This window comes from Falco cherrug, chromosome 5 (genome assembly GCF_023634085.1).
Source record: "Falco cherrug isolate bFalChe1 chromosome 5, bFalChe1.pri, whole genome shotgun sequence".
Taxonomy (NCBI): Eukaryota; Metazoa; Chordata; class Aves; order Falconiformes; family Falconidae; genus Falco; species Falco cherrug.
The window spans coordinates 21,255,902-21,269,103 of NC_073701.1; positions in this window are offsets into that span (position 1 = coordinate 21,255,902).

The following is a 13,202-nucleotide window of genomic DNA, read 5'->3' on the forward strand; positions in this document are numbered from 1 at the left end:
AAATGTTACTGAAAAAATGGGGGGGCATACACCTTAAAAAAAAAAAAAGAAGCCATAAAGTAGTGGAAAAAAGGTACCTACCTTTTGCCTAAAAGAGGGCAAGATGCAGCATCATTAGATAGCTCACAGTAGTATCATAATTGCTTGTATAATGGAGTCTTCCTGTGCTGTTCAATGCCATATACAATTCTTTTTCAAAAATATTGCATGTCTTAGTCACAAACCTGTTTGCATTATCACAAGTGGTTAGCAAATGACACTGAAGTCATAAGGCAACTGTTTTTCAAACTTCATGTAAAGTACAATTTCACCTTTGGAAACTAATTATGCTAGAATAATTAGACTAATATTCTAGTCACTCTGATAAGAATTTGCACAGGCAGACTCAACTAAGTCAATGGGATAATTCATATTAATACTGCCCCATCATAAGGATAAATATTTGTGTTGCCACAAATAAATACTAAATTCTGACCAAGTCGGGGAAAAACATCTTTGCCAAAAGACTGGACAACCTGCTAAGAAGTGCATTTCATTAGGAATTATATTGGTGGGGACTTGATAATTCGTAATCAAATAAGGAAGTGATGTACGTCCTCATGAAAAAGGATGCAGGATGATATGGATATGGGACACTTTGCAATTAGCAAAATGCTGCTGAAAGAGGTACATAATGAAATGCTGATAGGACAGCACGATGGGAATACTTTCTGAGGAATCAGCATGAGTAGCTGTCTCCAAGGTGCCTGTACACTAACATATGAATCACAGGGAACAAACAGGAGGGGTTAGAGGTCTGCATGCAGATTCGGGGCTGTGATCCCATTGGGAGCAAAGAGACATGCTGGGATGATAAACCATCAGAGAGTTTACTGGTCAGGATTAGAGGGCACACCAAGACAGGTAACGCTGCCATGAAAATCTGCTATAGATCATTTGATCAAGAAAAAACAAATGAGGCCTTTCTCAGACAAATAGAAGTAGCCTCTCATCTGCAGACCCTGGCCTTCATGAAGAATGTGAACCTTCATAGTATCCACTGGAAGGGCAACATGACAGGACACAAGCAATTCGAGAATTTTTTGGAGTGGATTGATAATAATTTCAAGACACAGGTGATTGAGGAACCAACAAGTAAAGGTGTTGCTGCACTCATAAACAACAATTAAGTGGTCAGCAATGTGAAGATCAAGGACATCCTGGGTTACAGGGGCTACGAAATGGTGGAGCTCAGGATCATGAAAGAAGCAGGAAAAGGCAAAACAGAGGACTGTAAGCCTGGACTTCAAGGGCACAAACTTTGTCCTTTTCAGGGACCTGATTGGAAGAATCCTTTGTGATATGGTCATGGAGCAAACAGACCAGGAGAGCTGGTTGATTTTGAAAGGTCACCTTCTGCAAGTTCAAGAAAGGTTCATCCTAGTGTACAGGAAAAGGGGCAGATGTATATAAATACATAGCATGGCAGGGAGATCAAAGAAGATGAAACCATAGTTTTCTCTGTAGTACCCAGTCACAGGCCAAAAGTCAGTGGGGACAAACTGAACTACAGTAAATTTCTTTTAAACATAAGAAAAAAATGTGGGGGTGATTTGACACTGAAAGAGATTGCCCAGAGAAGCTAGAGACCCTCCATCTCTGGAGATCATAAAAACTCAACTGAACACAGTCCAGAGCAAACTACTCCAGCTGATTGTGCTTTGAGCAGTGGGGTTGGACTAGGTCTCCAGAAGTGCCTTCCAACCTCAGGCATTCTCTGACACTGCAATACCTTAAAATTAAAAGGGATTACGTTTATAAGATGATGCATATAAACACTTCAGTGACACATCACTGGGACACACAGAATGGTCTAATATGCATGCCCACACATACACTCTATCCAGAATAAAAGTAAAGTCCAAAGGTGTAAATAAACTTCCTACAATACAAAATGATGATGAGGGCTGGGTCAGTTATTCTTAACCATATGGAAGGTGTCTGAGAATGCAGTGGCTTGATTCCTCTCATAAAAATGGGCATATTATTGTTTCATTTCTCCCTGAAAAGGTAGGATCTATGTTACACTTTCACAAATCTCATCAGTTTTAAAGTTCTGTTTACCTCCTCTCTAATCCTGCATACCTGGGGAATGACAGAGCAACAGTGATTCACAGAACAGGGCCCCAGCCCAAGACATAGAGATCCACCATTTAAAGATAGATTTTCCCTGGGGTCTGTGATGAATTTCTACGGGAAGAAAAGGGGGTTAATGTGTATCTGCCATATTTGTCCTTTTGCTCCTCTAAGCTTTTAAGCCTCCATTCCAATGGGGCTACATCAAATAAAATGCACCCACCAAAGCCTCATGTAGAGAAGCACCAAATCCTTATTTCTTGCTTTCTACAGAGAAAACATAGAAAATCTATGTGGACCCTCCACATGCAGATCTGTGGGGCACTGCTGCCGTGCCCACAAGTGTGAAAAGATCAAATGAGGAGTAATTCATATTTATAAGGAATCAATTCCTGCAAGAAATTGAACCAAGAAGCTTTGGGCTCAGAGTAGTGGGGCTTCCTGCTGAGATAAGAAGAAATTACTTTGTCTCTCGCCAACTAACTAGGTGTCACGGGTGATGTTCTTGCTTTAATGCCTGCCTTACATATGGTGCCTGATAACTGCAAGGATAAGGCGATAGAAATACATGTCACAAAACACTACCAGCATGTGAGTGGGATATGCATAAATGAATGGATGTGAACGGTGCTTTTCTAGGCCAACAGGCTTTCTGTCGTTTCTTCATTATGCTTGAGAGTAATCTTCAAACATGCAAGTCTTCCCTTGAAGAATATATTAGCAAAAGAAGGGTGTAAAAGGTTCTGTGTCATTAAGAGGACTTGCCTTTCAGAGCAGTTTAGGCTGCTTGGGAAAGAGTAAATAAAGTGCTGATTATAAAATTAATGTTCTACTATACAGACCAGAGGGGCATTGTGCAAAATGCAATCATTTGTGCATTGGTAAAAAGACCTGATTGGAAATTTGTCATTTGTATTGCTCCTCATATAGTCATAGGATCAGTAAAATGGGAAAATGCTACTTACATAGTGTCCATTGCAGAAGAAGTCTAAACTGCAAAGAATGTTTATTCTTGTGACAGCTGGATTATCTTGAATCATAGAGCATCAGCAGTCTGTGGTTAGGTTGTCAGGAAATAGGTGACTATTTCTTCAAGAGTTTTTGATTACCTAGAATTGAAGGCAAGCAAACAAAACACACACACACCAAATGAACCTAAAATAAAAAAATACCAAAAACAAACAAGAGAAGAAACCCCTTTTCTACTATGGGAATGTTTTGGACTAGGTTGCTGTTGACACAAAAATGAGGTCACATCTATATTGTAATTATACAGGATCAAATTATGAACTACAGTTTGCAAAGGTGCACATGTGTAAAACAACTGTTCCAGTCACTGACAACAGCCTTCCTGTAGATGTGCACTAGAAAACCCATTCAAGAACATGTTGCCATTTAGCCATATGCCATTGTGCTCTACACTTTTACCAGGATAAATAAATAAATAAATAAATAGATAGATAGATGAGAAGCTTACCCATCCTTACATGAAGAACTGGCAAATATTGTACGTCTACCTTCATCTTCCTTACCAATTGTCAACACAAAAAGTTTTAAGATACATATGAATATAGTCATTACCCTACTATAATATTCTACTAAACCAGTGCATGTCTTGAGGTTCATCAGACCTCAAGGCTCCTCTTTAAAAATAGACTACTAAAAAGTAGCTCAAAAAACTCAGAAAGTCCTAGCAGTAACCAATGTGTCAAGCACCCTTACTTTAACTTAGACTTTACAGAAATTACACTGAGGGGCTTTCCTTTCTCCTTTGCTCTAAAGGCTTAGCTCTGACCCTTAATTGGAAGTAATTAGGATTGCAGATGTAAGCCAATGATGGGAGATAATCACAAGTTGCTTCAGATGATTGCAAGGATTTTGTCTGTGTTCAAAAAGGAATCTTTGCTTTACAGGAAGCACTGACTTCAGCAGGAGCAGAAGTGATCCTTGGTTTCCTCGTGCACCTATGCCATCTACGAGTATTTGCTAAAGTGCAATATTGTACGGAGAAGACTTCAAACAGTAAGAGGGGGGTGGGGCGCAGAGGGGAAAGGTGATTTTGACACATCCCACCTGGTAACTTCTTAGGAAGGGTTACTGAACCACTGTTATGCTGCTGAGAATATCCCACCACCCACAATGTATGCTTGTGAGGGGGAAGCAGATGGAGAAAGCTAAAGAAAGGAAAAACAGGAGCTAGCTGATGAGTTGGCTCTTTGGCAGGATCTCTTGATGTTTGCCAAGTACTTAGTCAAAGAAGCAAGCAGAAAGAAATCACTTGCTTCCTGTTCGTGACTTGAGCCATATCCCACTCAGTCAGCCATTTCAAAGGAGGAGCTGCTGCAGCAAGAGAAATACATTGCAAGTAGCAGCCACACTTGATCTTTGGGGTGTTTAAAAATCAATACTTTCTAAAAAAAATAAAAACAGGGAGATTTTGAAAGGACTGGATTTGGCCAAGCCACAACAAATAAATAGCAGCTTTAAAAATGTATTTGGCAAAGAAGCCAAGGAAATGCAGCAGGAGAAAGTGTTATAAGTAAAAGAAATGCAGGAAGGGTGGAGAAAAGGCAAGGAAAAGACATCCACAACGGAGACAAACTCACAATTATTAGACAAAGGAAAACTAAAAGTAAAAAAGCAGAAAAGAAAAAGTGAAACTGCAGTAATAATTCAACAATGGAGTCCTACCCTGAAAATGTTCATATATTAAGGCTCCTCAAACATGCAAAGAATCCCAGTGCATTCAATAATAGCCTTTGTACAAGGCTATGGATGAAGTGGTATGAATAGGTAATGAAGAGCTTTTAGAGGGGAGATAAACAATTTTTACTTGTTGCAGTAAGGAAGGGGGGAAGAGTGGAAGATCCAAAGGGAGGTGGCATTATCAAAGACACGGGCTATGAGGACAGTCTTGCTACAACTTCTCAAGTTATATAATTGAGTTAAAAACATCATTCTCAAAGCCATTGACTGAAGTTCAAGATGACAAGAATGTCAAAGAGGTTGTTAATTATGCTGTTGAGTATACGAGGCCATACCTTAGAGATGTCATCATGAAAGTAAGTAACAGTAATACACACTTTTATATATTTTATTGGGTATTACTATGTTGCTTACTTTTTTATGCATCTCCCCATGAGTTATCCAAGGGCTCCTTTTCTACCCATGTCAGTGTGGTTTGTGCTCTGAAGCAGTGCAGTGTTGGGGATTGAGAAGGCACTGCTGAAGGAATATATGGGACATCTGTAAATGGGCAGTAAATGAGCAGTCAACAGGACAACTGACCTGAGGTCACACTGGATCCAAGATGATGTCAGGGAAATACATCTGTAGCTAACGATCTCCTCCTGTCCTGTGGTAAATAGGTACTAGTCTTGTTCAGTTCACAAGGCATCCCTTGAGTCCACTGGCCTACAGTTTTCCCTAAGCCTCAGGACATTTACCAAGGCTTACTGTGCAAACTGAATTGCTTTCATTTCTTGACTCCTTTCATTCCATTTGTGTTCTCATGAGTCATCTCATCCTGCTTTCTTGCAGTTCTTTCATCATTTTTCAGCATGGTGTATTTTCACCTATTCCTTTACTGTTGTCTAGGTTAACATCTTCCTTGTCCTATGGCTCTGCGAAGTGAACCTCAAATTTACAGAAAGTTGTGCAAAGCAAAATCTCGCTTGAAAATTTCAAAATGACACAATGACAATGCTTAAAATAATCAATGTGGAGATTTTTCAGAATTGCCAATAATTTGATTTTACAAATCAGCATTTTCAATCAGGAAATGGTTCAGCCATAAATGCCAACCCGCTCTACCTATCACTTCTCAGTAGTAAACCAAGATCTTGTGGTGACTGCCCAATCCATCTCTAAAACAAACATCCTGGCATGCCATTGTATTTCTAAGCATCTATGTTATGGATGAATGACCAACATGTGCTTGGTAAGTATAGCCCAATGCTGAAAAGTGCTGAGCATCTGCATTGAATGCAACTCAACTGAAACAACTCTCCTATAACCACTTCTGTATCAGACTTGTCACCCCCCTTTTTTTTTCCCTCCTCACTTAAGACTTCTGTACATTTTCAGTAAAACTTTGATATCATCTAAAATTGACATGCTAGCTCAGTATCCAAAGAATTCTGTGATCTGGACTTTTCTTTCTTTGCATAATTCTGTACATTCACTTCCATATATATGCAGACCAGTGTAGACTGCTAAAAGCTATCACATTCAGGAGAGGAAAAATCCCACCTCTCCTATCAGATTACTTACAGTTGCCATATTACTTATGGTTATGAGTGTGCTATGTCAGTTATTACAATATTAACATATTTACATGCCATTTACTACTCAAATGTTAATAAAACAAAACCAGAAAATTAAGGAATGGTAAAAGATCTCATTTTAATTTTTTTAATCTTTGATATTGATATTTTTTGTAAATACAGCAAATGCTTCTAATTATATTTTAACAAGCAGTTATGAAGAGGTATGCCTCCTATTGGATCCTAAATGACTAAAAATGACCTACTTTAATTTTATTCATTATCTCTAACTGTTATTAGAACCTGTATTTGACATATGTGGATATTATTTGATCTTTTCAAACCACATTCATTCTCATTAAGAAAGCCCCAAGACATTTTCTTTCTGAATATTTTTCAAATATTCTGAGGTTTTGCTTGTTATGTGAAATGTGACAGCACTTTCAAGTTCTTTATTACGGTTTTTTTCTATGGCAAGAACCAATTATCCCTTCCCAGTACTAGTGTCTAGTTTTGAACTCAATATTTAAGCAATTAGTATCTGTATCTGTAAATTAATACTTCTATATTGCTAATGTAGTTTTAATCACACAAAATGAGTAAGAACACCCTTTTTCACAGTTGCTAAATGTAAAGAAATGTTTATTTAAAGTTAAAATGAAATTAAACTAGGAGAGAACGAGCAATAGATATTATATGTTATGGCACTTCATTTTTTCTTTTCCTGAAGAAGACCACTTAAAGAAATATTACCTTTTTTCAAACTGAGTTGTCTGTTTTAAACAAATCAAACTTATTTTCATACTTTTAAACTCAGTAATTGCTGACTATATAGACATCTTCGTGACAGCCTCAAATCCATTAAAGTATTTGAAATTTTAATACAAAAAAAGGCATTTTAAGTTAGGAATATACTGAGCGTTGTGCTGAAAATGTTTCAAGTCAGAAAATATATTTAGCCATAATTAAGTATCAGGGCCATGAGTTATTATGAATACACAGTGATTGATACAGATTTTACTGTTTGTTATAAAGCTCCCTTTTTGGGAAGTATCTGTGATATTTCACTAGATCAGAGAAATGAATCTAGATATGTACAGATGCATCAGATTTCAAAATGCATTTCATCAGTAATCTACACAAAATAGCTCTTCTGGCAAATGAAAACTAATTTCTTCATTTTGTTTTCTTATCTTGCTTGCAGAAATGAGTAATAACAAAACTGTACTACACAGATTTGAGTTCATTATTACCTTCTTATGTTAATCACCAATTAACGGTTTCTTTCTCTCATGAATAAAAAATCTGTAAGTATTTTAGGTCCACTTGCTGATATGCTGATGGATGGGCTTATCTGACCTGCAGATGGCTGTTGTTACATCCTATTCATAGTGATGGTCTTGGAACGTCTATCCAAAAATGCTAGAGAGGAAAATAGAAAAGTTGAGAATTAAAAGAAAAAATTACTAAAATTGCATTGAGTCTGCTATTCAGTTCAAATTTTGTGTAATACTCACATCATTTTATTTCTTTTCCTGATGTGCAGAGATTATTCTTATACTGCACTTACAGCCAAGTGAATAAGCTGATGAGAAATAAATTGAGGCTTGGGTTAACATTTGACTATTGCAGCTAGAATTGCCTTAAGTCATCTTTGTTGGAGTAGATGGAAAAAGATAAATGTAAAATTAACTCAGGGAAAAGTTTTCCTAGGAGTTTCAAATATCTAAACAAGAGATCATTGAAAAAGGACAGTAGGCCTGAATACTTGAAAAATTTAGTAAAGTTCAGCTCTGTATCCACCACAACTAGCCACTGTTTCCAACACTGTGAATCAAACAACCGTATCTCAGTTTACAATCCAACAAAGTTCAGAAGGGAACTTCCTAATTAACCTGCTGGCTCACTTACCCTGCTCAAGAAGCCCCAGGCAGTCTGTAACTGGCCATCAAGGGAATAAAATCAGAAAAGGGGTTTTTAGGTTGGCTGGTACAAAAGAAGGCCTGTCCTGCCCATACTCATGATAGCATGTGGGTACCGTGGTTACAGAGGATATTGTATAAAAAATGGAAAATCGGAGCAGTTATGCCAATTTGTGGCCAGTCTGCTCTCTAGGGGCCAGATACCGTTGGTATAAACCATAACCTCTCCTGGCTTAGTGATCAAATCACACCAGTCCTCAAATCAAATAACCAAACTGGGATTTGCCAGAGGTATGCCGCTCCTTCAGTAGCCTCTACACACACACTCTGACTGGTATCAAACAAAGCAAGCCATGGAGGGGAAAAGAGCAACACCTGTGCTTTGAATTTATAACTTTTTTTGTTGATGCAGAGACCTGACTGCCCAGCTCCTGCTATCAGTAAAACATAAATATTAGCAAAGTTTCCTCTTAAACCTGTTGCAAATAATGATTTTTAACATGAAAAAACAAAGTCTTTTTTCCCTAATCTTGTTCTTGGAAACTGTTTAACTATTTTGGCTGATTCAGCCTGGGGCAGACATTTAACCCAGAAAATTTTAGCCAACATTTCTGAAGTCGGAAAATGTTACAGACAGCTGAAAATGGGGTCCTATACTAGAAAACATGTTAAGCAATTAGAGCTGTAACTGTTCCATCTAAGCAGTTTCACTTAAATAATTCACATGTAGACAGAAATGTAAACATTTTGGAGCTTTTATTGCAAAAGAAGTTGCACAAAACTAACCCAACAAGTTCAAGCCAAAATTACTCTTGGAGATAAGCACTTAACACAATGAAGAAACAGAGAAAACATGCTTAGACTCAAGCCATTTTAGAGCTACATCTTAAGTAAAAGATCAGAAAGATCTGACCTGTGTGAGTACACAAGCCACGTGCTCTGTGCCTGTAAGCAGCACACAGGAAGTGTGGCTGGCTGTCCAGAGAAGAAGGCATGGTCAGGTAGAAAAAAGGTTAGCAACCTGCTGGTGCACTGCTCTCAAAAGCAAGCCAAAAATAAATGAATAATTCTACCCAAAAAATTTGTCTTCTGTTCCTAGCAGAATGTTCTTTTTCTACACCTACATTTTGGTGACTTTGTCATACAGACAGATATTCCTGGTAGAGAAAAGAAGTCTTGGTTTTTTTGTTTCATTTGCTTTGAGTTTGGGGGGTTTTTTTGGTGGTTTTAGTTGGTTGGGTTTTTGGGGGAGGTTGTTGTTTTGGTGTTGGTTTTTTTTCCACAATTAAAAACTTTAATGTGGGATTGGCAGTCTTCAATACATTCTTTTCCCAATGGAAAGGAAGATTTGTTTCCTAGATACATGTCTCAGCAAGTATGACATTATTTTTATGGCTCTCCTCATTTTTATCCATGTTTAAAAAGCTATTACAGCTCTTACGTCACCCTCAGATCAGTGGAGTGAGGGTATGCAGTGTAGGTAAGTCCAGAAAAGTGCAGATTAGCAGAGGAAATCCTAAAATTAGACCAATACCACCCATCTCAGAAGGTATTAATGCAGGTCCTCTGGGCCCATTATTTCAAAACACCCATTAACTGGTTCTTCATTCATATATGAAAGGAGAAGGAAGATCCAATATCTGCCTAATTTACACAATAATAATCTGCTGTAATCCACAGTGGTCCTCTCTTTACACTTATCTCCTCTCTCATCCTCGTGCATGTCAATAAATCCATGCAGCGCCCCAGACTTGGGGAAAGCTTATTTTTAACCCGGATTAGTTCCACAGGATTGTGAATCCTTACGCCTGGGAAGGAGAGAAGGGCTGGGGCACCACGGAGTAACCAGGTTACTTTAGTTTCAATTGCTTCTGGAGAGAAATTGCTTTCTAGTCAGGAATAACTTATTCTGAACTTCCAAACAAGAATACCTAGTAGATAAAGCTACCTTTTTCTCCCTGCTAAAAACATGTTACTAGATTTATTCATTGTAAGCTATGCCTGCACTTATTGCAGCGTTTTCGCTTAGGTGTACATGAGCCATGAACTAAAGGATGTAGAGATTAACTACTAATTTACATTATCCTCAGTGACAATTCAGAACTCAGTGCAGACCACAAAGAGACTGGGTAAGTCTTTTGGTTAGTCTGTAACAAGCTCCACGCTACCATGATTACACTATTAACTCTAACTCTGATACAAGCTGCGAAAGCACTGTAATATCATTTGTCACTCCCTGAACTTCTTCTAATGCTAAATATTCTTATTTGCTCTCATTTTTCACTCAAAGGATATTTTCACAATCCCTGTTGGTGACAGAGCGGTTTTGTTTCCACTGGTAAAATTCTGGATAACTTCAAGAATTATAATATTTTTACGTTCTGTTACTTACCCTATCTCAGAGAGTGTAAAGGTGATTTCCAGGGTGAAATGTGAAATCTATTACTTCTACTTAAATAAATAGCACGCAAGACTGTGTTAGGGAAACAGAATCAAAAGTTAAAAAGGAATATTTTTAATTATTTCTATGCAAAAGCTACTGTAATTTTTCTTCAAAATTTCATTAGCCTGGATCGATCCTTTTTTTATATAAATTGTAAGCATTTCACTCTTCCTCTGAATGTAGGTTTTGACTATACAGAGTATGATTTTTCTATCCATCACTTATGTACGTTAATAATTTTACCTACACTGAGAAAGCACCTTCAAAGGCAGAAAGCCTGTAGTTTATTTTAAGGAGCTTAGTCTTCACTGAAAATTCTTTTTTCAGCCTGATGCTTTGTAGCCAGATCATATTTGTTTCACACAGGCTTTGTAACCTTTGCTGTTCTTTCAGAGAATACAAATACCACTGACAGAAATATGATTGTTCAGGTAGTTCTCGATATGCAAAATGGAGAAGTGATTTCACCGATAGGTGAGCCAACATATTTGGCATATACTTGAGCCTTAACATTGCTTCTGTTTTAAATCGTGTACATAATTAGTTACAGCAATATAATTTGGCAGTAAGGAAGATATTAATCACTGTGACCAATCTGGGAAGAGAGAAAGCTTGCTTATTTTTTTATTGCTACTATTATTACCAGTATATAGATACAAATTAACTGAATGGGATTATGAGGCTACTTGATGTTTGAACATCTCAGGTACCTGTTCATCCTTTATGTCATTTACTTAGCTTCAGATTGGAATATGAGCTCTTCAGCCAAAAGTTAATACATTATGGGTTACTCTTCTAGAAGATAAGCTGTGCTTCTAGATATTACTAAGAAATAGCTACCTGTCCACAGAGTCTTAAGTCTATTCAACAGCATGAGAAAAGCATGATGTACCCCCCCAGAACCACAGAGAAGTGGAAGCACAGGAGACAGAGGGGCAAAGAAGAAGAGTTGCCCACTGCTAATCCCAAGCTTACATTTGCACTCTACACTGCATGTGCTGCTACAAAGAAATGAGAAACGTGTTGTGGTTGAGACCATGATTAATGTTCCAAAAAGGCTGAGCAAAGTGGCCATTGGAGTCACCTTTCGGTGCTGCGGGACTTGGCCTCTGCACTGAAGTTGGCTGCAAAGCTTCCAGACTCTCCCTTAGCAGATGTCACATGCTTTCAGAAAGCTCCGGTACCATTTTTTCAATGACTCAGTGTAGCTGTTAATAGGAACTGCCTGTGTATGTACAGAAGAGGCTGGAGACCTAATCTGCATTTAAAGGTTTTGGGATGATACAAGTATGAAAGTAAAATATGTTTCTTAAGTAATACAGCCACCTTGAATAATACTGAGATTTCTTTGTATACTTTTCAAATCATAATGATGATTTTTTTTTAAGAATTACATCAATTTTTAAACATCACTCATCTCTACTTTATTTTAATTAAAATATTCTCTGCCTAGTCCATATACATGCAAAAATGTAGTTTGCAGTTTGACAGGGTATTATTGAACAGCATGTGAATTGGTTTAAAAGTAACCAGATTTGAAGCATCCATCAGTCAGTAACAGTGCACTCATAGGTCACTGAAGCTGTCAATTTCAATCAACTCTGTAATTAAATACATCACCAATATAGATTTTGTGTAAGAATGTCACTTGTTCTTCAGATGTCTGCTACGAGGACAAATCACACTTCAGTGTCTTTGAATGTGCCTTCTAAATACAGTTTTTTAAAACAGCATAACATCTCCATCCATCTCAATCCAATTTGCTGAATAGAAATCTGTTTAACTAATACATAGTCTAAAGGCTGAATTAAAAAACAATATGTTTTTCCTTTTCTGTTTAAATGAATGCTGTAGCGCTACAGTAGATATTTCTTCTCTTTAAATTATTCTGCTGGTATTTGTTACACAAAATAAAAGGAAAGAATAATATCTCATCAAAAAAAGAAAAATTGTTCACATCATCTGTAATTAAAATTACTTTGCTTCATGTTCAAAAATAAAAGAAAAGGATCTTCAGACATGAGGAAATAAATCATCAATTCTAATTTTGCTATGGACTGAAATGCCAGGCATTTTCAAATTAAAAAAAAAAAAGAAAGGGGGGAAAAAAAAAAAGAAAAACCCATTTAGTGCTTTTGAGTGTCAGATTCTTCTATTATACTTGCCACTAGATTGGAAAAGTCTGAAACAAAGCTGAATTACCAAATATATATTGCCTGCCATTTGATTTAATCTTCAAATAAGCTCCAGGAAGCAGGTCCCTGGACAGTTAATCTTTAGTTTTGTAGCCCATGCACATTTTCAATAAGGTTACCGGGGAATTAGGCCCGGTAGGGAGGAGAAAGGCATATTGTCTTATTTTAAAGACAACTGTCGAGATCCTGCTAGCAAATTATAACTCCCTTAATATGAAAAAACTTTATTAGCTGAGCCCCTGCTGCAATGAAATGATAGTCA